Source organism: Lissotriton vulgaris, chromosome 2_1 (assembly GCF_964263255.1).
Source record: "Lissotriton vulgaris chromosome 2_1, aLisVul1.2, whole genome shotgun sequence".
NCBI classification, from domain to species: Eukaryota; Metazoa; Chordata; class Amphibia; order Caudata; family Salamandridae; genus Lissotriton; species Lissotriton vulgaris.
The window spans coordinates 1,954,029,026-1,954,051,721 of record NC_141687.1 but is presented as its reverse complement, the minus strand read 5'-3'; the positions used below and the strand labels follow the sequence as shown (position 1 = coordinate 1,954,051,721).

Below are 22,696 nucleotides of genomic sequence, written 5' to 3'. Positions count from 1 at the left end.
TTGGCACACACTCACTAAACCAGTGAGTCTTACTTTTACAGTATTGGCACCATGGTTTCTTTGGACCATCATTCTTCTTCTTTTGGGAATTCTGGGACCCACCCTCCTTAGATTGTTGGGGCCCTGTTGAAGACTTCTGGTCATTTTGCTTATTCTCATTATTACCCTTTTGGTCTGTTTCTTCTGGCCACCACCCTGGTTCTGGTTCTGCTGCTTAACCCTGGTTCTGACCCATCTGTCTGCCTTCTTTCCCAATTCTTGGGGAGAGGTCAGATCTGGGTCATTCAGTTGCTGATGCAACAACTGGTTCTGACAATTACTTAAGATTTGTTCTCTCATAATAAGATTGTACAATCCTGTGTAATCAGTAACTTTACTTCCGAGTAACCAGCCTTCCAAAGCCTTAGTGGCACAATCAACAAAGTCAGTCCAATCCTGAGCCTGAGTTTCCTGGGTATCTCTGAACATCAACCTGTACTGTTCAGTTGTTAGGCCAAACCCATCAATCAGTGCATTTTTCAGGACTTGGTAATCATTAGCATCCTCATCTCTAACATTGAGGAGCTTATCTCTACCTTTACCTTCAAAGGAGAGCCACAATATAGCTGCCCACTGACTCTGGGGTACCTACTGTACTTTGCAGGCCCTCTCAAGAGCAGTCATCCATTTGTGGATGTCATCTCCTGTCTTACAGGAGGGCACTATTTTGCTCAGGTGTTTATTATCAAAACTCCTGTCTTTATCCTTAGGGATAATGCTGCCACCAGTGGGTTCTATCCCACTTAATTTCTGCTCTCTGGCGAAAGCAAGTTTCTCCTTGGCAAGGGCAAGTTCTTCCCTTTAGATCCTCAGATTAACTTCCTTCATCTTTGCCTGATGCTCTCTTCTCTGAGGGGAAGTCATTCTCCTCTGAGAAGATGCATGAGAGACATGGGAATGAACAGATTTGATAGAGTCTCTGGACTGAGACCTATTTCTTCTATTCCCAAGGTTAAGCCTGCTTGTGGATAGGTCTGGGGCTCCCACAGTTCCATCCCCATGTAGACTTAAGTTGGCCCTTGTTAGTGCACTGACTACAGCTTGGCCATTGTCTACCTCCTCCTCAGATGAGTTACCATCTTCCCTACCATCTACATCTTCTGTTTCAGGGAGGTTAGAGTCACCTTCTAAGGGGGGCATGCTTCCATCTGCTGGATCTGAGGGGCCTGGGTTAGAGGCTCTTCTAGCATCATATGTCTCTAAGAGACCTAACAGAAAAGGAAGGGTAGGGTTAGAACCCTGTTTCAATTTCCTGGAGGTACACAATTGTCTCATCTCCTGGAAATTGAGGGCTGCATATCTGGAAAGGACCTGTGTATGGTTACTAACCACAAGGGGAGTCACTGAGGCCTCTCCTGTGATAGACATGCTTTCTAGTGAGGTGTAAGTGGTGCATTTACCTACACTATGGGTTTTCCTACTGATCCCTTGCTAAGAGTTGTGGTCAGGGTGTGCTAGGCCCTTTCTACTACAACAGCTGGTTCAGTAGAACTCAGAGTATTTCTAAGCGTGTTATATGTACCTATGGTACCTTATGTGGAGAAGTGTGGCTCAATGGTTAAAGCGGCAGACCTTGATGCAGAGTTCTAGCCCGGTGCCAGGGTTCAATTTCCACCTCAGCGGATCTTGGGCTCAATTTCCGCGGACCTGATAATTCTCGCCTCGGTGCCTATTCTAATCATGGGTCCCACTCTGCAACTCTGGGCAATAGCTTGCTTAACCTCCACAACGGCCCCAACAACGCTAGGATGCCTGGCTTCACCTTGGGGGTGCCCAGGAGTGGGCCCTTCACAGGGAAAAGCCAGGAAGGGTTCCACAGCGGTATGCGTACAAGCGCCTGAGATACCCCTTCGGGGGTCGATTCGGTGCGCTATACAAATACTACTACTACGACAATATGTGATCTTTCAAATGATATCTCAAGATCATATCTGGCAAAAACAACAGCAAGCTCAAATCCCAACCGCTGCACACCAATGTGAGAAGTTGGCCTGATATATGATGATCACTAGTTCTAGTGATCACCTTGTATCAGTCCAAACAACCCTTATGGTGATTGGTTGTAAGTCAACCTTATAGACCAGCTATCCTAATGGTAGCATGGACAAAGCAGTCTTAGGCTAAACTCTTTTGGCATGTGAAGCCAGCTGTTTTACCACATATAACCCCTTCAAAACCAGATGAAAGGACACCGCACAGGTTGTTATGAAAATAAACAATATATTTATTAATAACACACACCTCTGAACTCTTCATGAGATCAGAGGGCTAAGCACATGACAATCTCTTAGCAAAAATACGATAAGTTGCACAAATTACAATGGTGCCCTAGGGGCACGACAAACCATATATTAAGTAAATGGTATAAGTAGAACGATAGAGGAAATGAGGATGCCCAGAGGCTGTAGGATCGCTGGGACTACACTACCCTAACCTTAGGTAAGGAGCAGGAGGCCCACGGGACGCGTGTGCAGAGTGTGAACTCCCACGCTAAGCACATGACAATCTCTTAGGAAAAATATGATAAGTCGCACAAATTACAATGGTGCCCTAGGGGCACGACAAACCATATATTAAGTAAATGGTATAAGTAGAACGATAGAGGAAATGAGGATGCCCAGAGGCTGTAGGATCGCTGGGACTATACTACCCTAACCTTAGGTAAGGAGCAGGAGGCCCACGGGACGCGTGTGCAGAGTGTGAACTCACACGCGAGATGCGGAACAAAGTCAATGGGCACAACAAGTTATTAAAAAGGTGAGTACAGACAGTTTCAACTAGTTATGACTAAATCGACAGGATACCTGGACACTAGGAGAGTCAATCTACCCTTGAGCACCGAAATGCTCTTGTTACCTCACCCACGGGCTGCGGGTGGATAGGTGTGAAAGTGTGTCGGGTTTCCGCGTCGAAGTCAATGGAGCCTTGGAGAAACATGCTGCAGGCGACCAGGAGGAAGATGTCGGGAGCGATCCAAGGGTGGATCGAGGAAGATGAAGACCTGAAAGCAGAGGGGACAGTGTTCAAAGTCACTAGCCAGTGACCAGAGTGGAACCAGGAAGGAACCAGATGCTGTTGTCGCGATCAGGTGAAGAGTGGACGCTTGACTCTGCAGCCACGTGGACCAGGAGGTGTCTTCGACGACCAGGATGGAGGCCCGAGCTGTCCCACGCAGGCTCTCGCTGTCGGCGGTGTCTGATCCGGGTTCGGAGTCAACAGGCCTTGGCAAAGGCAACCCACGCGGTGAGTGGAAATGGCGTCTGGTGCGGACAAGGAGGGTCCGGGTGCTTCTCCTTTGCAGGGAAACAAGGGCCAGTTTGGAGCTACCAGACCAGCAGTGTAGATTTCAAGGATCGTCGTCTAGGAGGCCACTAGCCAGCCGGCAAGTGACCAGACAACGCGTCGAGCAGCAATCAAGCAAAAGGGCCCCACGCAGATCTCGTGGATGTTGGAGGGCTGATCTTCGGTGCAGGAGCTGCTCGGGGCTGGGGCTTCTCAATCCCCAAAGCACTTACTCGAGGATGCCTCTGAAGTCGAAGTGCAGTTTCTCCGAGATGGCCAGTCCCACGTGTTTCGTCACACCCACGGATCTCAGCTGTGCTGCAGATGTAGGTAGAGGTCGGAGAGGTCTGGAAGTCCGGATCTCGTCGGGCTCTGAAGTCTGGTTCCGGCAGGAAGGACGACAAAGTGAACCGCTAAGACGCTTGATGGTGCCTGCTTGTGCAGGGTGGTCACTCCTTGGCCACAAGGGAGATTTCTTCAGTCTCCTGTGGAGCAGAACGTCGAAGTCCAGAGTTTTTTCTTTGTAGTTTCGAATCAGGATTAATCTAATTTGGAATGGGACCAGCTCCTACCTTTATTCTCCTAAAGGGGGCTGTACTGTGACTAGGTCCCTCCCATGGGTGGGACCAGGAAGGGGGGGTGGTTGCACCCCCTATCCTTTGTCCGGTTTCGCGCCAGAGCTGGGACTGGAGTGCCCCAGCAACTGGTTTGAAGCTGGGTATGCACAGGGACACCTTGTGTGCCCCAGGCATGTCTCATTCCTTTCAGCCTGGCCTAACGCAATACACAAAATCCTGTCTGGGGTGGTGCTAGCACCTCCCAAGGCAGGAAACCCTTTGTCCAGGCCTCCCTCGCTGGAAGGACTCCCAGCAGCAGGAGGTCAGACTCGTGTCTATGGTGGGCGCATCCATTTTGTGATGCTGAGGCTCTGTTTAACTTTAACCGGGGTTCACAGTTACATACATGTCGTGTCCCTCTAAAAGGGTGGAATGCTACCCCCGTCGCCAGAATTGGCGAGGGGGTAGTATTCCAGTTCGTATGACACCTTACTCAACATGTTTTGAAAATGCTATGCCAAAGTTAGCAATAACCGCGAGGATTATAATGCACTTAAGAGTATATGGTATAGCATAATCATGGAAACAGCTAAAGGACTTGGTTCCGAAATCTGCAGACAGGCTCAGCTCATGCTAGAGCACCATCTCACATAATTCCAAGCACTCTGCCTTTAGGATTGATAAGGCCTGCCATAGGAGTGACTTATAGGAATATATGTGTAAATTTTGGGGTTAGATATAGGTATACTATATCTACAGCAAAGGGTGATTACACCACCTTGCCCCAGCTGTGTTACCAGCCAGTTGTGTCTGTTTAGATGGCCAGTCAGGGGTGGCATAATAAATCAATCAATTTAGAGAGAGAACAGCTAGGCTGTGGGTCTGATTAGCAGGCCCACAGCCAGGGAAAGTCGTAAACCAGTAAAGCAAAAAGCAAAAAACTGGGGTGACCATAGGATTGCAGACCCTACTCTCCTACAATGATGGACCACCTTCTGGAAGCCTGTACAGAGGAAGAGACTTGACCTGAAGAATCGTAAAAACTCAGAGAGGAAGGGACCATGGAAAGCTGCCACTCCTGATCCGCCCTCATCGCCATCGGAGGAGGAGGACAGATGGAGCAGGGCCTTGCCGGAGCCACCAGAATTACCTGACCCCTCTCCCTCCGAATCAGAAACTTCTGGATTAAATGCAATGCAAGGAAAGCAAACATCAGGCTGGATGGCCAAGGACATATCAGGGCTTCCAATTCCAATTGCAACTCCTGCCCCTGGGAAAAAAACTGGAGAAGAAGGGCATTTCAAATACTCACAAACAGATCCACCTGCGAGCATCCCTACATCTGAAACACCCTGGCAAACACCTGGGGAGCAAGACAAAATTCTTGAGAGGACGGAATTGGCCTGAGAATTCAGAATTCCCTGAATGTAAATGGCCCACATGAGACTAAGCCTACAGAAACAGCTGAATCATAATCGTGACAATGATAGTGTTCTTGTACCCCCTGCTGATTGACATAGGACTTGGCAGTGGTATTGTCTGCCTGAATGACAACATCCTTGCCCAAAATCAAGTGAGGAAAGCAAAGGAGTGCTAGACAAATCGCCTCCATTTCCCTCTAATTGGACAACCAACAACGCTCGCTGACCATGCCCCAACCAGTTTCGTTGGCATTCGTCGTGATGACCACTTGAGCAGGAGTAGTCAAAGCAACACTGTTCAAGATGTTTAAGGAACAAGCCACCAGTCCAGTTCCCTCGGAATTCTCATTGTCACTGGAAGAAGAGAAGATATATCCTGCACAGTGGGAACCCACTGACTCAGCATGAATCTGATGATATTGAGGTGTCGCCTGGTCCAGGGAACCAAAAATACAGTGGCAGCCAAATCGCCCTGCACCTTGAACCAGAGCAAGATCGCTTGAAAAGGAGCTGACAACAGGTGAATCTTGACCACTCGTGAGTTTAGCAGAGTGGCAATGCCCAGGTCCGTCAGGAACCGGGCGCCTATACAGATGCAATCCTGTGCCGAAGTAAGCTGAGATTTCTTCACATTCTCCAAAAACCCATAAGAAGACAGAAGATGTACCTCTGTTACCACATGAACAGAGGCCAGAAGAAGAGATGCCCCCATGACTAGGAATTCGTTGAGGTAGGGAAAGATCGAAATCCCCTGGTGGGGAAGAACAGCCATCAAAGGAGCCAACTCCTATGTAAAGACACATGGGGCTGACTTCAGCCCAAAGGGCAGCACCTCGACCTGAAAATGCACTAAAACCACAACAAACCTCAGAAACCGTGACTCGTGGATAGGGACATGCACGTATGCTTCCTGATGTTTGATGGTCACCATAAACTCTCCTGGAGACATCAGAGGAATGAGCTGCTGCACCAAAAACATCTTGAAAGGAATGGCAGCCACGCAGCGATTGAGTCGCTTTAGGTCAACACAGGGCAAAACTCTCCTGGTACCTTGTGGAGGAGAAAGAGTATCGAATACACCACCTGACTATCCTGATATTAAGGCACGGGAATGATTGAGTTTGTCAACAGCATAGCAGCAACACCTGCCAACAGGGTTTCCCCTCCTTAACAGCTTCCTTTGAACAGGAGTAGGGATGCACCCCATAACAGGAGGAGGAGAGACAACCACTCCGAATTATATTCAACGCCGATGGAGGTGTTATGAGGTCGAGCAGAGCTGATCCGGAACCAGGCCTGAATCCAAGGGGGCCCTGTGGTGCCAAAGCCGCCAGCTAGGAAGGCCCAGGGCCCCCAGCCGAGTCTGAGGGGCCCAAAGGTGCGCCGGCGGAGTCGGGCTGCCCAAAGATGTCATGCATCACTTCGTAGAAACTCCGAAGCTGGGCAAGGGTCGCTCCAAGTCCCGTAAGTGAGGTAAACTCTAAGTCGATCCACATCCCTTGTCCCGTTGGCCAACAGATGGAGAGAAGTCGAAGAGCGACAATGTTTCTTCGACTTCTTCTTGTGCTTTAACTTACCTGAGGAGTGCCAAGACTTGGAAGAGGACTGGTGGTGGTGGCTCCGCGACTGATCCCTCGACCTCTCACGCAACTGGGACTTCGAACGGGGTAGCTTTTGGGACTGCTCCTGCAAAGACTTCGGATTCCTGGTCCAGCAGTCGGAACACGACTTGGAGTCGTGGTCGAGTTCCAGACAAAACAGGCACACGCGGTGCGGATCCGTCGCCGACATCAACTGTCAGCAGGAGCTGCAAGCCTTGAAACTGGGCATCCCTTGTGCACCAGGAGTCAATGGACTGAAAAAAGATGTCGACAAAAGGCGACAAAAAGTCAGTTAAAAAGTGACTTGAGGTACCGCTCTCCGGATCTGCGCTGGCTGGCGCAGAAAAAGTACCCATCGGCACTGGATCCGGCATTGGTCGACGTTGGTCCAACTCCATGCCCACGTTGGGATGAAGGCCAGGGTCGACGCCGGCTGGGGACACAACCAGCGTCAGCTGCGGTGCCGGTTGAATCAATGCCAGTGGAGGGGATATGAGGTTGACCGGAGCCTATCCAGATCCAGGCCTGGATCAATCAATCAATCAATCAATCATAGTACTTGTAGAGCGCGCTACTTCCCGTGAGGGTCTCAAGGCGCTGAGGGGAAGGGAGAGGGCAGAGGGGCTCGAAGAGCCAGGTCTTGAGGAGACTTCTGAAGGCAAGTAGGTCTTGGGTCTGCCGTATGTGGGTAGGGAGGGTGTTCCAGGTCTTGGCGGCGAGGTAGGAGAAGGATCTGCCGCCGGAGGTAGTTCGTTGGATGCGGGGGACAGCGGCGAGGGCGAGGCTGGTGGAGCAGAGCTGGCGGGTGGGGGTGTAGAAGCTGAGTTTGCTGTTCAGGTAGGCTGGTCCGGCGTTGTGGAGTGCTTTGTGTGCATGGGTGAGGAGCTTGAAGGTGATCCTCTTGTCGACGGGGAGCCAGTGTAAGTCTCTCAGGTGGGGGTGATGTGGCTGCGGCGGGGGACGTTGATGATCAGTCAGGCTGAGGCGTTTTGGATGCGTTGTAGTCGTCGTGGGTGTTTGGCTGGGATTCCTGCGTAGAGTGCGTTGCCGTAGTCCAGTCTGCTGCTGATGAGGGCCTGTGTAACCGTTTTTCCTGTTTCGGTCGGGATCCATTTGTAGATCCTGCGGAGCAATCAAGGGTGTTGTAGCAGGAGAAGCAGACGATGCTGACCTGTTTAGACATGGAGAGGGAGGAGTTGAGGATGAATCCTAGGTTGCCTGCGTGGTCGGTGGGTGTTGGTGCTGTTCCCAGTGTGGTCGGCTTTCAGGAGTCGTCCCAGGCTGAGGGGGTGGGTCCGAGGATGAGTACATCCGTCTTGTCCGAGTTCAGCTTCAGACGGCTGTTCCCCATCCAGTTGGCGACGGCCTTCATTATCTCTTGGAGGTTAGTTTTGGCGGTGTGTGGGTCCTTGGTGAGGGAGAGGATGAGCTGGGTGTCGTCGGCGTAGGAGATGATGTTGAGGTTGTGTTGGCGGGCTACTTGTGCGAGGGGGGCCATGTAGATGTTGAACAGCGTTGGGCTGAGGGATGAGCCCTGGGGGACGCCGCAGATGATGTCGGTGGCTTCGGATCGGAAGGGTGGGAGGCGGATGCTCTGGGTTCTGCCGGAGAGAAAGGACGTGGTCCAGGCCAGGGCGTTCTCTTGGATTCCAGCTTCTAGGAGGCATGTCTTTAGAGTGTGATGGCAGATCGGGTCGAAGGCGGCTGATAGGTCCAGGAGGATGAGGGCTGATGTTTCGCCGTTGACTAGTTGGAGCCTGATGTCATCTGTTGCGGCGATGAGGGCTGTCTCGGTGCTGTGGTTTCGTCTGAATCCGGACTGGGACGGGTCCAAGATGTTATTGTCTTCCAGGTGGTGGCGGGCCATCTGTCTGGTGACGATTTTCTCAATGACCTTTGCCAGGAATGGGAGCAGGGAGATGGGCCGGAAGTTCTTGAGGTCCTTTGGGTCCGCCTTGGGTTTCTTGAGAAGGGCATTGATTTCGGCGTGCTTTCAGCTTTCCGGGAATGTCGCTGCTTCGAATGAGATGTTGATGACCTTCCGTAGTTGGGGCGCGATGGCTGTGTCTGCTTTGTTGAATATGTGGTGTAGGCATGGGTCTGACGGAGATCCTGAGTGGATGGAGTTCATGATCTTGCGTGTCTCGTCGACGTTGACGTTGGACCAGGAGGTCAGGCAGATGGCGGTGGTGGTGTTCACAGGAGAGGTGTAGTCTGGCATAGTTGGGGCAGTCGTGGTGTTGAAGCTGTCGTGGATGTCAGCGATCTTGCAGTGAAAGAAGTTGGCTAGTGAGTCGCATAGTTCTTGTGAGGGCGGGATGTCGTTGGCGTTGACGGCTGCGTGGTTGTTTGGTGTGCGTTCGTGGAGCCATTTTTTCTCCAGTTTCCGGCATGCGCGTTCGGAGGTCTGGAGTTCGCCAGTGAACCAGGTGGCTCTCTTGCTGGTGTGGTTGTTGGAGGATTTCTTGAGTGGGGCGAGGGTGTTGGCGCAGTCGTCGATCCACTGTCTGAGGTTGCGGGCTGCGGCTTCTGGGTTGGTGGGGTCGGTGGGCGGGTTCTGGGCGAGGGTGTTGATCAGCCGGTCTTCGGTGACTTTGCTCCAGCAGCAGCGAGGCAGCTGTTGGGTGCGGTAGTGCGTGGTTGGTTTCTTGAAGGTGAAATGGATGCAGCGGTGGTCGGTCCAGTGGAGTTTGGTGGTGTGGTTGAAGGCGACGTGGGTGCCTGTGGAGAAGACGGGGTCCAGCGTGTGGCCGGCGGCGTGGGTGGGTGTGGTGACGAGTTGTCTGAGGCCGAGGTTGGCGAGATTGTCGATCAGGGTGGCGGAGTTGGCATCGTTGTTGTTCTCGAGGTGGAAGTTCATGTCCCCGAGGAGGATGTAGTCCGTGGAGATGAGTGCGTGGGTGCTGGCGAAGTCGGCGATGGAGTCGCTGAACTGAGCCCGGGGTCCGGGGAGTCTGTAGATGAGTGTTCCTCTGAGGGTGGTATTGGGGTCGGTGTGGATCCAGAAGTGCAGGTGTTTGGCGGCGTTGATGATTTTGGCAGTGGGTGGTGATCTTGATGGTGGACTTGTGGACGATGGCTATTCCTTCTCCGCTTCCGTTGGCGCGAGTCCTGCGGGTGATCTTGTAGCCGTCCGGGATGGCTATGGCGATGTCGGGAGCCAAAGAGTCGTACCACCAGGTCACGGTCAGGAAGGCCACGTCTGGGGCGGAGGTGTCGGGCAGATCCCAGAGCTCGACGGCATGTTTGCGCACGGAGCGGGTGTTGAGGAGTATGCAGCGGAAGTGGTTGAGTCCAGCCTTTGGAGGTTTGGTAGTTCTGTCGCAGCTGAAGCTGCAGGTGCGGCAGGAGAAGGGTCTGTGGGTCCGTTTCGGGGTGGCCTGGAAGCAGATGTGGTTTTGGCCGGCGTTGAGTGCGTGGAGGCTGCTGGCGACGTAGTGGAGTCTGGTGTCGTGGTGTTCGTAGGGTCCAGGGGTTCTGGCCTTGGGGGTGGTCCAGGCACAGATGGGCGCAGACGGGCTTGCCTCTGGCGAGCCCGCTTTGCGCGGTCGCACAGCTGCCGCCATTTGAGGCAGGGAGGGAGGGATAAGCAGCTGGGACGCGGGAGAGGGGTGGCGAATCAGCTGGTGAGGGGGCGGGGCCGCAGGGGAGCAGTGGCGGGAGCAACTAGGCACAGAAGAGAAAAAGGGGGCAGGGGGGATGAGGGTACAGTTACAATGCCAACAACAATAATTACAGCAACGATACAAATTAAAACAGATAACAGATAAGACAGATAAAGAAAAAGGAGGCGCAGGCGAGAGCCCCGGAGCAACCCGACTCAGAGGGACTCGAACTCACGCCAGCAGCGGTAGCGGGGAGGGAGAGGGAACGGACACACAGGTGGAGCTGTGCGGTGTGGGGAGAACCTGGCTTGCAGGCAGGGTCAGGGGTCGCTCTCACTGCCACGCAGCTGCCGCCATTTGAGGCGGGAGGGAGGGAGGAGCAGCTGGGAGGCGGGAGCGGGGTGGCGAATCAGCTGGAGAGGGGGCTGGCCGCAGAGGAGCAGCGGTGGGAGCGACTGGGCACAGAAGAGAAAAAGGTGGGAGGTGGGGTGAGGGTACAGTTACAATGCCAACAACAATAATTACAGCAATGACACAAATGAAAACAGATAACAGATAAGACAGAAAAAGAAAAAGCAGGCGCAGGCGAGATCCCTGGAGCAACCAGGTTCAGAGGGATTCAAACTCACGGCAGCAGCAGTAGCATGGAGGGAGAGGGCACGGACACCCAGATGGAGCTGTGCGGTGTGGGGAACGACCTGGCCTGCAGGGGCGATGCAGTGCCGTGGCAGAAGCCGCCGGCGTCTAAGGCCCAGGGCCCCCAGCCAAGTCCACGGGGCCCCAAGGCACGCCGGCGGAGTCGGGCTGCCCAAAGATGGCATGCATCGCTTCGTAGAAACACCGGAGCTGGGCAGGGGTCGCTCCGGGTACCGTAAGGGAAGGAAACTCAGAGTCGACCCAGCAGGCTCCTCACGCGGAGCCGCGGGAGGGGCAGCGCCCGCATCGCTTGTCGTGTCGGCCAACGGATGGAGAGAAGTCGAAGAGCGACGATGCTTCTTTGACTTCTTCTTGTGCTTCGACTTACCTGAGGAGTGTGAAGACTTGGAATAGTACTGGTGGTGGTGGCTCCGCGACTGGTCCCTCGACCTCCCACGCAACCGGGACCTCGAACGGCAAGGAGCGGACTGCCCGGCCTCGAGAAGCTTTCGACACAGCTCCCGCAAAGACTTCGGAATCATGGTCCGGCAGTTGGAACACGACTTGGAGTCGTGGTCAGGTTCCAGAGAAAACAGGCACATGCAGTTCGGATCCGTCACCAACATCAACCGTCAGCAGGACCGCAAGCCTTGAAACCGGGCATCCCTCATGCACCTGGAGTCGGTGGACTCAAAAACGATGTCGACAAAAGTCAAGAAAAAGTCAGTCAAAAAGGGACTGGAGGTACCGCTCTCTCCGGATCTGCACTGACTGGCGGGAAAAATAAATAACTGACATCAGCACACGAGGGCGGCGTCTAAGTAGCTACTTTGACGTCAACCCGGCTACAACGACGAAAGCGGAGCTGACCGACACCACCTTTCAACACGCAGGGGTAGTTCTGATGAAAAAGTCTGACGCCAGGGGGTAATTCTAAGGTAAGGAATCTATAAATAATTGTCTCTTTCAGATTGTTGGGATACGTAAGGAGGGCAAGCCCTTGACATTGTGCGAGTCATACCGCCCGATATGGCTCCTGAACTACGAGCCCAAAGTATTAGCTAAGGCTATTTCACTCCGACTCATTAAGTTGGTGACTTCACTCATGCACCCAGATCAGACAGGGTTTATGCCCCACAGAAGCACCAGCTTAATCTGAGAAATCTGTTTGGGGTCCTCCACATGACGTCAGAGCGAACCTCGAATCCAGCGGCCTTGTTGCCGCTGGATGCCAGAATGGCTTTCGATAGTGTGAAATGGGAATACTTATACGCAGTCTTGGGCTGTCTTGGCTTTGGACCGAAGTTTGTGAGCTGGGTGAAACTCCTTTACCATCCGCCACTGGCGAGGGTGCGGGTTAACTCACCAACATCTCGGATTTTCGAGCTACAAAAGGGGACCAGGCAGGGCTTCCCTCTGTCCCCTCTCCTGTTCACCCTGGCTCTCGAGCCACTGGCTGCATGGATACAGCAGGATCCACTGATATGGGGTATCCCAATAGGGGATGAATGGGAGGAACATATATCCCTCTATGCCGATGATGCACTCCTATATGTGGAGAGTCCCAGACAGTCAGAAATAGAATCCATCAGATCTTTCCGATCTTCTTTGACCATTCTGGTTATTACACCAATTGGGACAAGTCGTTGTCGTTTCCGCTGGATGGAGGAGTGCCTGTTCTCACCTCAGATGTAAACTTCCGGTGAAAATATCCCGTTTTAAATATCTGAGAATATATATAACTAGGGACCCAAATGAGTTTTACCAGAATTTTTTTTCCCAGTTAGCAAGGTTTGTCATGGATGCCAAATGTTGGCACTCGCTACCTCTTATGTTAATGGGCTAAGCGGTGCCATTTAAAATGATGACACTCCCAAGGCTGTTGTACTCAATCCAGAATATGCCATATGAGATCCCTAGGGTATTTCTTTCAGAAAATAGACACAGAAGCGAGAACGCTCACATGGAACGGAAGCGCGCCACAAATTGCCCTACGCAAATTGAACAGAGGAGTCTACAAGGGAGGACTGGCAGTACCAGATATCAATGCTAATTACTGGGCCTCTCAGATGGTGTGCATCAACGACTGGGATTTCTCACACAGATCGGACCCGGCATTCCGAGTAGATAGCAGTGGCAATGGTATCTATGGGCTATCCCTTCCTCGTGTATAACAAACCAACATTGAGAGATTTACCCCCTCACATATCAACGGTGTTTAAAGCATGGCAGGCTTTTGCTAGGTTCTTGGATAGGAACACAAAGTTGATGGGGATTACCCCTCTTTGGGACAGTGACCAATTGACAGAGGTGGGCCAACTTAGGGACTTCGAAAAGTGGAAACTTCTGGGTCTCAACAGTTTGGGGAATGTCTGGAGAGGCCAGGCGTATATCTCATTACAATCGCTACAAAATGAATTTGGAAAGGGGAGTGGCTGAGGTACATTCAACTGGGACATGTCATAAAGCATCATATAAGGGAATGGAGGTACTGGTGGACGCTTCGTCGATAGAGGATCGACTGCCCACTGACCTCCTAGTTACTAAGGCCATCTCATTAATTTATTTAAAAAATCCTCAATAATTCCCCTGATCCCTACCCAACACTAAAGATCAGCTGGGAGGGAGACTTAGGGCAGCTTAACGAACGAAGAATGGACAGAAGCCCTTCAAAGTCCACAGGAAGTAGCAATATGCTCCAGATACCGTCTAATCCAACTGAAGGTCCTACACCGAGTTTATTATCCTAGATCATTACTACGCAAGATAGCTGTGCGGACAAAGGTCTCTGCCAGAGAGGCGGTGGCCAGGAGGGGTCTTTTATACATATAATATGGGAATGCCCGAAGATACAAAACTACTGGGTAAAGTTACAAGATATTATGGCAGTGGTGACTGGAGTAGAAGTTCCATTGGAGCCTAAATGGTTTTTACTGACGATTTCTGGAGACAAGGAATGGCCACGATATACAAGAATATGATTGACCTCAGCTGCTACGATCGCCAAACGTAACACAGCAAAACACTGGGGGGCAATACAACCTCCCAAAATAGCAGAGTGGAAAGCCGGCTTAGATTGGTGCCAGCAAGCAGAACAGACTATATATAAAGCTAGAGGCTGTCAGGAAAAATGGGAAAAAATATGGGGTCCTTGGAGGATTTGTAGGGTAGTGTTATGGGGGTTAGGCAGGAGGGTTTCCAATTAAGGTTTTGCATTTACCTACTCAATTCATTATCCATTGTGTTTATCTGCCTATCTCTAATCATAGAATGACTCCAATTTGCAATTGTGTATAATGTATTCTACCAAGTTTATGGCAGAGCAGAAAATAATAAAAGACGTTTTATAAAAAATAAAAAAAACAATGCCATGGCTCACCGTCCCTACAAAAGGCACCCCAGCCATTTCGGAGCCGGGGATCAAGCAGACAACTTCTCACCCATCACCCCTGCGGCAAAAGCCTCCAAACTATTTTAGTATGCCCATAATGGCACTCGACCACCCTGTGGGAGGTAGGATTAGATATTTTCTCCCGGGGTGGTGAAGGACAAAATAAAGATGATTACGCTGGCCCAGGTTGTGTCTACTCTGGATCCAGGTGACTGGATGGTTGCTTTGGACCTGCATGCCCCATCTTACAGTCAACAGGTTCTAACTGCATTTCAAGGTGGGCCAAGAGCATTTTCAATATGCTATGCACCCCTTTGGCCTCACGAGTGACCCTCAGTGTTCATGAGGGTGAAGGGGTGACTACAGCACACCTTCTGATGTTGGGGATTCAAGTTTACCCCTATCTCAATGACTGACTGTTGAAGACAGGCTCTTCACAGTCAGTCGTGGACCACATAAGGATGATGGGAAACCTCCTGACCTCGTTGGGGTTTCATATTAATGTGTCCAAGTCACACCTGACTTGTTCACAGAGGCTCCACTTCATGGGAGCCATCCTGAATACAGGGCAGTTTTAGGCCTTCCTCCCACCACAAGTCTAGGACATTCACGCTATGGCCCCCATGCTTCAGCCTAGGTCTTAGGTCTCGGTGAAAGTGGCTGTGAGGCTTCTGGGTCTTTTGGCATCCTGCTTGTCGACTATGCTAGGTGGCAAACACACTCTACACCAGAACCTGTAGTCCCAGTGGGCCAGGCACCAGCGGAACCTGTAGAATTCCATCCAGGTTTCGGAGGAGACTACAAAGGACCTACAGTGGTGGCTCAACCACAATTGGTATATGTTAATTCACATATTCATTACAACAGTGATCTCTGCTTATTTGCATTATTGCTCCAATGCATTTCGGACGATTGTCCTTCGTCGGGGAGCATCTGAAAAAACGACATTCCCTATAAGATATTTGCTAATAAACTATGCAAACTAAAATTGTAAAGAGGCATGCTCAGTGCCGTGACTGTGTGGTTAAAAAATAAATGAAAATAAAAGCGAGTGGAGAATTGTTCGTGAGGTGGTTTATCAAACGGTGACTAAGTGCCGAATCGTAGTATACGGGCATGCTTTAAACAGTGAACGCTACGTGAGGTCAAAGTCCTAGAGATTCGGCATGGATGTGCTCAAAGTAACAGCGGCATTCCGAACCGCAGAGTGAAACGGCTGGTTTAATGCTACGGGTTTAAAAGTAAAGATACCAAGAAGTGTTCAATAAACTTACCAAGGTATTTGAAAGAGTACGCGCCGGTTAGAAAACTCTGCGGTAGATTTACACGGATAACGCGGAAGTGTATAGTTAAATCAACAGAGTGAGTCACGTGATTGAAAGATAAAGCTAAACAAAAGACTATGCAAAAGACTATTGGGTGAAAGAAACACTGTCGGGTGAATAGAAAGATGGTAAAGCAACGTGATGGGAGTTACAAAAAAGTGTAAAGAATACCAAAATGGCCACAAATGGAAGAAGGTGTAAATATACAAATACAATCAACAGTCACATTAATAAATAACCTGCAAATGATAATACGGCCTAAAATAAAAATATTGCAAAACAATGATGAAAGGTGGTTTTGACACTGGTAAAAAAAATGCATAGTTAAACAACAAGGAGACTGTTCAGAACTAGAGGTCCCCAAAATCGGGGAGTCTGTGGTCATAGTCTAAAGGTAACATGAGAACTCAATACGTTCATTCAGACCAAAAGGTCTCATCGACTGTAATCTATATATCCAATAATTTTCCCTTTGGAGTAAATGTTTGTTGTTATCTCTTCCCTCCACTTTATTAATGACTTCCAAAACGGTGTATTTTAACTGGGAAACAGTGTGTTTCATTTCATTGAAATGGATAGCTGCTGTGAATTTTTGGTTCAAAGTACAAAAAGAAAAAGAAAAAGAAAGAGAACATAACTAGAGCTGTGCACTTGTCTATTAACTCTACAAACTTGTTCATGTGATTCTACCCACAGATCAAGTTGCACGCCAACACTCTCCAAAAATGAACTATGAAGATATAGCTCGATCCACTGAAGCCAGAGCTGATACCTTTGCCTATGGCATTAAAGAGGCAAGTAAAATTTATGCATTAATTCAGGACGACATAACCCAATCTTCAACAACAAGGAGCAAAGAACAGAACGCAAAACAACTATTATATTTATCTAAACGCAAAATAAATCAAACTTTACATGCTGCGACTTTAATCAAATACCACAAGACACAGCGCATCCCCAGAGGCCTACGAATTGCATTAAAACCCTCACTATGCAAGAATTCTAAACCATTTCAAGATAAGTGGTATGCCATACTAAACAAATGCAGCCTTGATCTAATTCTTTTAATAGTGGAAGAGCTGTGGAAAAGTATCATCGAAATAGAAAAAGACATTGCTGAAACAACTGAAGAACTCTCAAAAAACATACCCACGGAGGAGTGGGATGATTTAATTGCTGATATAAAACAACAACTTGACAAACACCAAAATGAAATCAATGACCGAAAAATTAGAAAATTCAGGCGTTACACGCTTGACTATAAGTTGGACGAAGTATATACCTGGGCGGAAGTCAACGCCCAGAGGAGAAGATCTCACCCTTATACCCAGAACACGGACACATCTTCATCGGAAGGGGATTCCACTGAACGCCAACAAAAACCTGGGCAACAAAGTGGTCGCCCGCAAGGATCTCGTCAAGCATCACGAACAGAAGAAATGACACCTAGCACATCAATTGACACCACCACTACCCCTTTTTTAGAACAGGTTACAGAACAAGACGACCCAGGAGGGGCAAAACAAAAAAACATTCCACAAACAAGAAGTGTGACCTTACCAAAGGAAAAAGAAAAGAAGAAGAAATGAAGGACGATAACCAACTGGTTATCAATATATCGGATTACACATTTACCACACAAGACATAAAACTGTTACAAAAAGGCACTTCGTTTGTACCTGCTAACAAATCCAATCAGTTGGAATTAGACATAGTGACATTCAAACTCCTTAGGAAACTAAGACTTAGACATTACTTTGACAACATCGTTAATTTACAGAGTGAACAACAAAAGGAGGATCCATTGATGGGTCTAAGAGCACCAAGTACATTCCAGGCCCCAGTTAGCCACAAAACCATTGATCTTTTTGAACAACTAATCAGAAAGGATTTGACCAGCATCAACTATAAAAGGAATCCACATAAGAACATGACTCAGAAAGATTTGGATTGGTTGAAGTCCATAGCTCACAATGACAAAATTATTTGCACAAAAGCTGATAAAGGTGGAGCTATTGTTGTTATGAACGTTTCTATGTATAATCAAAAGTTATCTGAACACATCTCAGATGAAACAGTTTACATGAAACTACCCAACAATCCCACACAACAATTTGTTGCCGACTTGAAAATCATTGTTGACAAAGCCTTCACTCAAGGAGTACTTGATCAAAGAACCAAGAACTTTCTATTACTATCTCATCCTAAAAGTCCATCAATTTATGCATTGCCCAAGATACATAAAGATGTGATGAATCCACCCATACGCCCTATAGTCTCTACCCGTGGAAGTATCCATGAACCGGTTGGACAATACTTGGATCGCAAGCTACAACCAACCGTTCAATCTTTGGCAAGCTACATTAGGGATACTACTGACTTTTTATGCAGACTGCAGGAGCTGGAAATCCTCCCCAATGAATCCTTATGGTTATGCACAGCCGACATTAGTGCATTGTACACGTCTATCCCACACTTAGGTGGCATTGAGGCCATTGAACAAGCCGTCGTAAATGTGGACTTGGATGAAACCACTAAGATCTTCCTAATGGAATTAATGACCTTCACCCTGTATCACAGTTATTTTAAACATCAAGACAATTGGTATTTGCAACTAGTGGGCACCAGCATGGGCAATTGCGCAGCACAGTCTACGCTAATATCTATATGGGAGAATTCGAGCAGACCAATATTTGGTCAAGACCAGAATGGAGCAACAACCTTAAAATGTATGTACGATACATTGACGACCTGTTTATCCTTTGGAAAAACACCAAAGAAAGTTTAGAGACAGCTCTCAATACCTTAAACAATGTTAATGACAGAATCAAATTCACGTGGAATATCCAAGCCAACTCTATTACCTTCCTAGATGTGAAAATTACACTAAAAGAAAATCAGATAATCACCGACATTTACAGAAAACCCACAGACCGCAACAATACCTTGCACTATACTAGCTTTCATCAAGCATCTTTGAAAAACCATTTACCAAGATCACAATTACTCAGAGTCAAACGTATCACTTCAGATCCTACCACGGCGGAAGCACGAATCAATGAAATGACAGAAAGATTTCGTGCAAGAGGATATCCTGATCAGATTTTGGAATCGGCCAAAGACTTCATTCAACCTATGAACCGTCAAGAGATTCTAAACAAACCCAGACAAAAATCCAAAAGCGACCGCATGGTTGTAGTTTCAAAGTTTTCCAACGTCAGTACCATTTACAAAAACATAGTGCTCAAACATTGGCCACTTTTACAATTGGAGACAGATTTCAATAACATATTCAAATCCTTACCATTGTTTGCCTACACCAGGGGTAAAAACCTAGGAGAAATCCTCAAACAACTCAAAAGTCCTGATCTTCAATCTCGTGGAACAAGACCATGCAATAATTGTCACAACATAATATCCGGCACAGATATAACACATCCCATGAAAGGTCACAAAATTCATCTACAAGTAACAGCCACTTGTGATACCAGCAACTGCATTTACCTTTTAAAATGTCCGTGTGGAAAAACATACGTTGGTAAAACTGAGCACAAGATAAAAACTCGCTTAAATGAGCACAAGTCTAACATTCGTACTTTGAACCAAAAATCCACAGTAGCTATCCATTTTAATGAAATGAAACACACTGTTTCCCAGTTAAAATACACCGTTTTGGAAGTCATTAATAAAGTGGAGGGAAGAGATAACAACAAACATTTACTCCAAAGGGAAAATTATTGGATATATAGATTACAGTCGATGAGACCTTTTGGTCTGAATGAACGTATTGAGTTCTCATGTTACCTTTAGACTATGACCACAGACTCCCCGATTTTGGGGACCTCTAGTTCTGAACAGTCTCCTTGTTGTTTAACTATGCATTTTTTTTACCAGTGTCAAAACCACCTTTCATCATTGTTTTGCAATATTTTTATTTTAGGCCGTATTATCATTTGCAGGTTATTTATTAATGTGACTGTTGATTGTATTTGTATATTTACACCTTCTTCCATTTGTGGCCATTTTGGTATTCTTTACACTTTTTTGTAACTCCCATCACGTTGCTTTACCATCTTTCTATTCACCCGACAGTGTATCTTTCACCCGATAGTCTTTTGCATAGTCTTTTGTTTAGCTTTATCTTTCAATCAGGTGACTCACTCTGTTGATTTAACAATACACTTCCGCGTTATCCGTGTAAATCTACCGCAGAGTTTTCTAACCGGCGCATACTCTTTCGAATACCTTGGTAAGTTTATTGAACACTTCTTGGTATCTTTACTTTAAAAACCCGTAGCATTAAACCAGCCGTTTCACTCTGCGGTTCGGAATGCCGCTGTTACTTTGAGCACATCCATGCCGAATCTCTAGGACTTTGACCTCACGTAGCGTTCACTGTTTAAAGCATGCCCGTATACTGCACAACGCTCACCTTGCGTTTGTTTACGATTCGGCACTTAGTCACCGTTTGATAAACCACCTCACGAACAATTCTCCACTCGCTTTTATTTTCATTTATTTTTTAACCACACAGTCACGGCACTGAGCATGCCTCTTTACAATTTTAGTTCGCATAGTTTATTAGCAAATATCTTATAGGGTATGTCGTTTTTTCAGATGCTCCCCGACGAAGGACAATCGTCCGAAATAAGCAGAGATCACTGTTGTAATGAATATGTGAATTAACATATACCGATTCGAACATTATGGAATAATAAAAATAACTCTTTTCAAGAAGATTTGAATGACCATGTTTCTTTAAACTTTGAAGGCAAGAATCGCCAGACAGTGTGCCCTAAGGGATGCTATCAGTTTGTTGACGGCACTTCATATCTTTAATTCAAGTTGTAAAAAGGGCAGAGGACGACACCTGGAACCACCTACCTCAAACTCATGAACTTTTGTTAAAAAGAACATAACTAGAGCTGTGCACTTGTCTATTAACTCTACAAACTCAACCACAATTGGATCAGCAGCAGACCCTTCTCCTGAACCATCCAGAGCTTATTGGTGGTGATTGATGTGTAATTTCTGAGATGGCGAGATCATTTGAGAAAGTTGGAGATCTGAGGTCTCTGGTATCAGGTGGAGACCTGTTTCCACCTCAATCTGTTGGAGCTGTGGGCCATTCGTCTGGCTCTGTAAGTGTTCCTACTGTCGATCAAAGCTAGACTGGTTCAGGTTTGCAAGGACATCACCACCATGGGGTACTGCAACTTGTACGGAGAGGTAGAGTTTGGAGTCTTGTGCAAAGAGGCACCTCATATCTGGAGCTGTCTGGAGTGCCAGAGGATTTCCCTAGTCATGAACCACCTGTCTGTTTCTTGGAATGACAGGGCGAACCAACTCCTCCAGTGGCTCATGACGGATCGTGAATGGTGGTTACACCCCAAGGTGCCGCACAGCATATTCCAGCGGAGGGGAGAACCCTGGCTAGATCTTTTCACCAAAGCTGAGAACACACAAGGTCAAAACATTTGCGCACTAGAGTTTCCAAGAAGGTTCTTCTCTGAAACACTTTCCAGACAGAGTTGAGCAAAGAACTCATGCAAGCCTTTTCACCACTGCCTCTACTGCCCTCCAAGTCACCCCAGATTGCACAAGGAGAGATTAGTACCCAGATGTTCTGGGCAAGAACATCTGCCCTCTGATCAGGCTACCACTTTGGGAGGATATCCTGTCGCAGAAGAAAAGCAGGGTCCTGGACCGGTACCTTCATGGGCGGACTGGCCATAGCGGGCACCGGGCAATCCCCCGGTGCGCCGCACGGGTGGGGGCCGGTTTGGGCCCCTGGGGGCCGTTTTTCGGCCCTGTACCGAAAACCGGCCCGGCAAAGAGCTCGGCGGCCCCTCCAACCCCCCGAGTGGGGTGGGGGGGCCGGCCAAGCACTTTGCCAGGGCCGGTTGTGGTTCCCAGTCCGGCCCTGGGTACCTTTGCAATATGCACCTCCACATGTGCAGAATGAGTGCCAGGAGTTGACTGCGCTCAATCTTCCTCCCAACGTTGTGGATGTCATACTTACTGCCAGGCATCGCTCTACAAAGTCTGTCTACGCCAGGCACTGGGACACGTTTGTAGCATAGTGAGGCACCCACAAATACTAGGCCATTACAAGGCAAACTGCTAGATGTTTAGGTTTTTGTTTTATCTCTGACCCTGAAAGGACTTCCAGTGGGCATTGTTAAAGGTAATTGTAGTCCATGTTGGCCTCTTGCTCATTTGTCCACCCACACATTCCCCAAAGAATCCTTTGTGATGCCACTGTGGGATTTTAATTTGGTCCTCACTTTCCTCATGTTCACCCCATTTGAACCCATGCACAGCTGTCTAATATGTATCCAGACTCTAAAGACTGCGTATCTGGTGTGATGGCTTTAGCTCATTGCACAACTGTTTCTAGGTGCAGAAATTATACACCATCTTTTTCCTCTGACAAAGTGGTGCTGAGGATCAAGGTAACCTTTCTACCAAATGTTGTGACTGCTTTTCACACTAAGCAATCCACAACTCTCCCAACATGTTTGCTCTGCCTACCCTCTTGAAAGAGGAGAGACTCGAGTGTCTTGACCCCTAAATAGTTTAAGATTATACATCAATTGCACCAAAGACCATTGGGTGGATAATCAGATCTTTGTGGGGTTCTCTAGGGCAAAGGCAAAGGCAGTGCAGAAAGGAACTTTATCAAGCTGGATAGTCATCTGCATCAACATCTGCTGGCAAAGAAGCAGCCTTCGGAGTGTTTGAGGGCCCATTCCACAAAGGCCAAGGCTGTTACCACTGCGTTTTCATGATGAGTGACTGTCCTTGGTATCTGCCAGCTGCAATGTGGGCATCAGTAC

The 22,696-nt window shown here is 48.5% G+C and overlaps 1 protein-coding gene across 3 annotated transcripts in view; it reads right to left on the bottom strand.

Annotated features, from left to right (window-relative positions):
• The window catches only part of POLG (DNA polymerase gamma, catalytic subunit), a 796,646-nt gene that overhangs the window by 262,415 nt on the left and 511,535 nt on the right, over window positions 1-22,696 (bottom strand). The window lies entirely within an intron of this gene.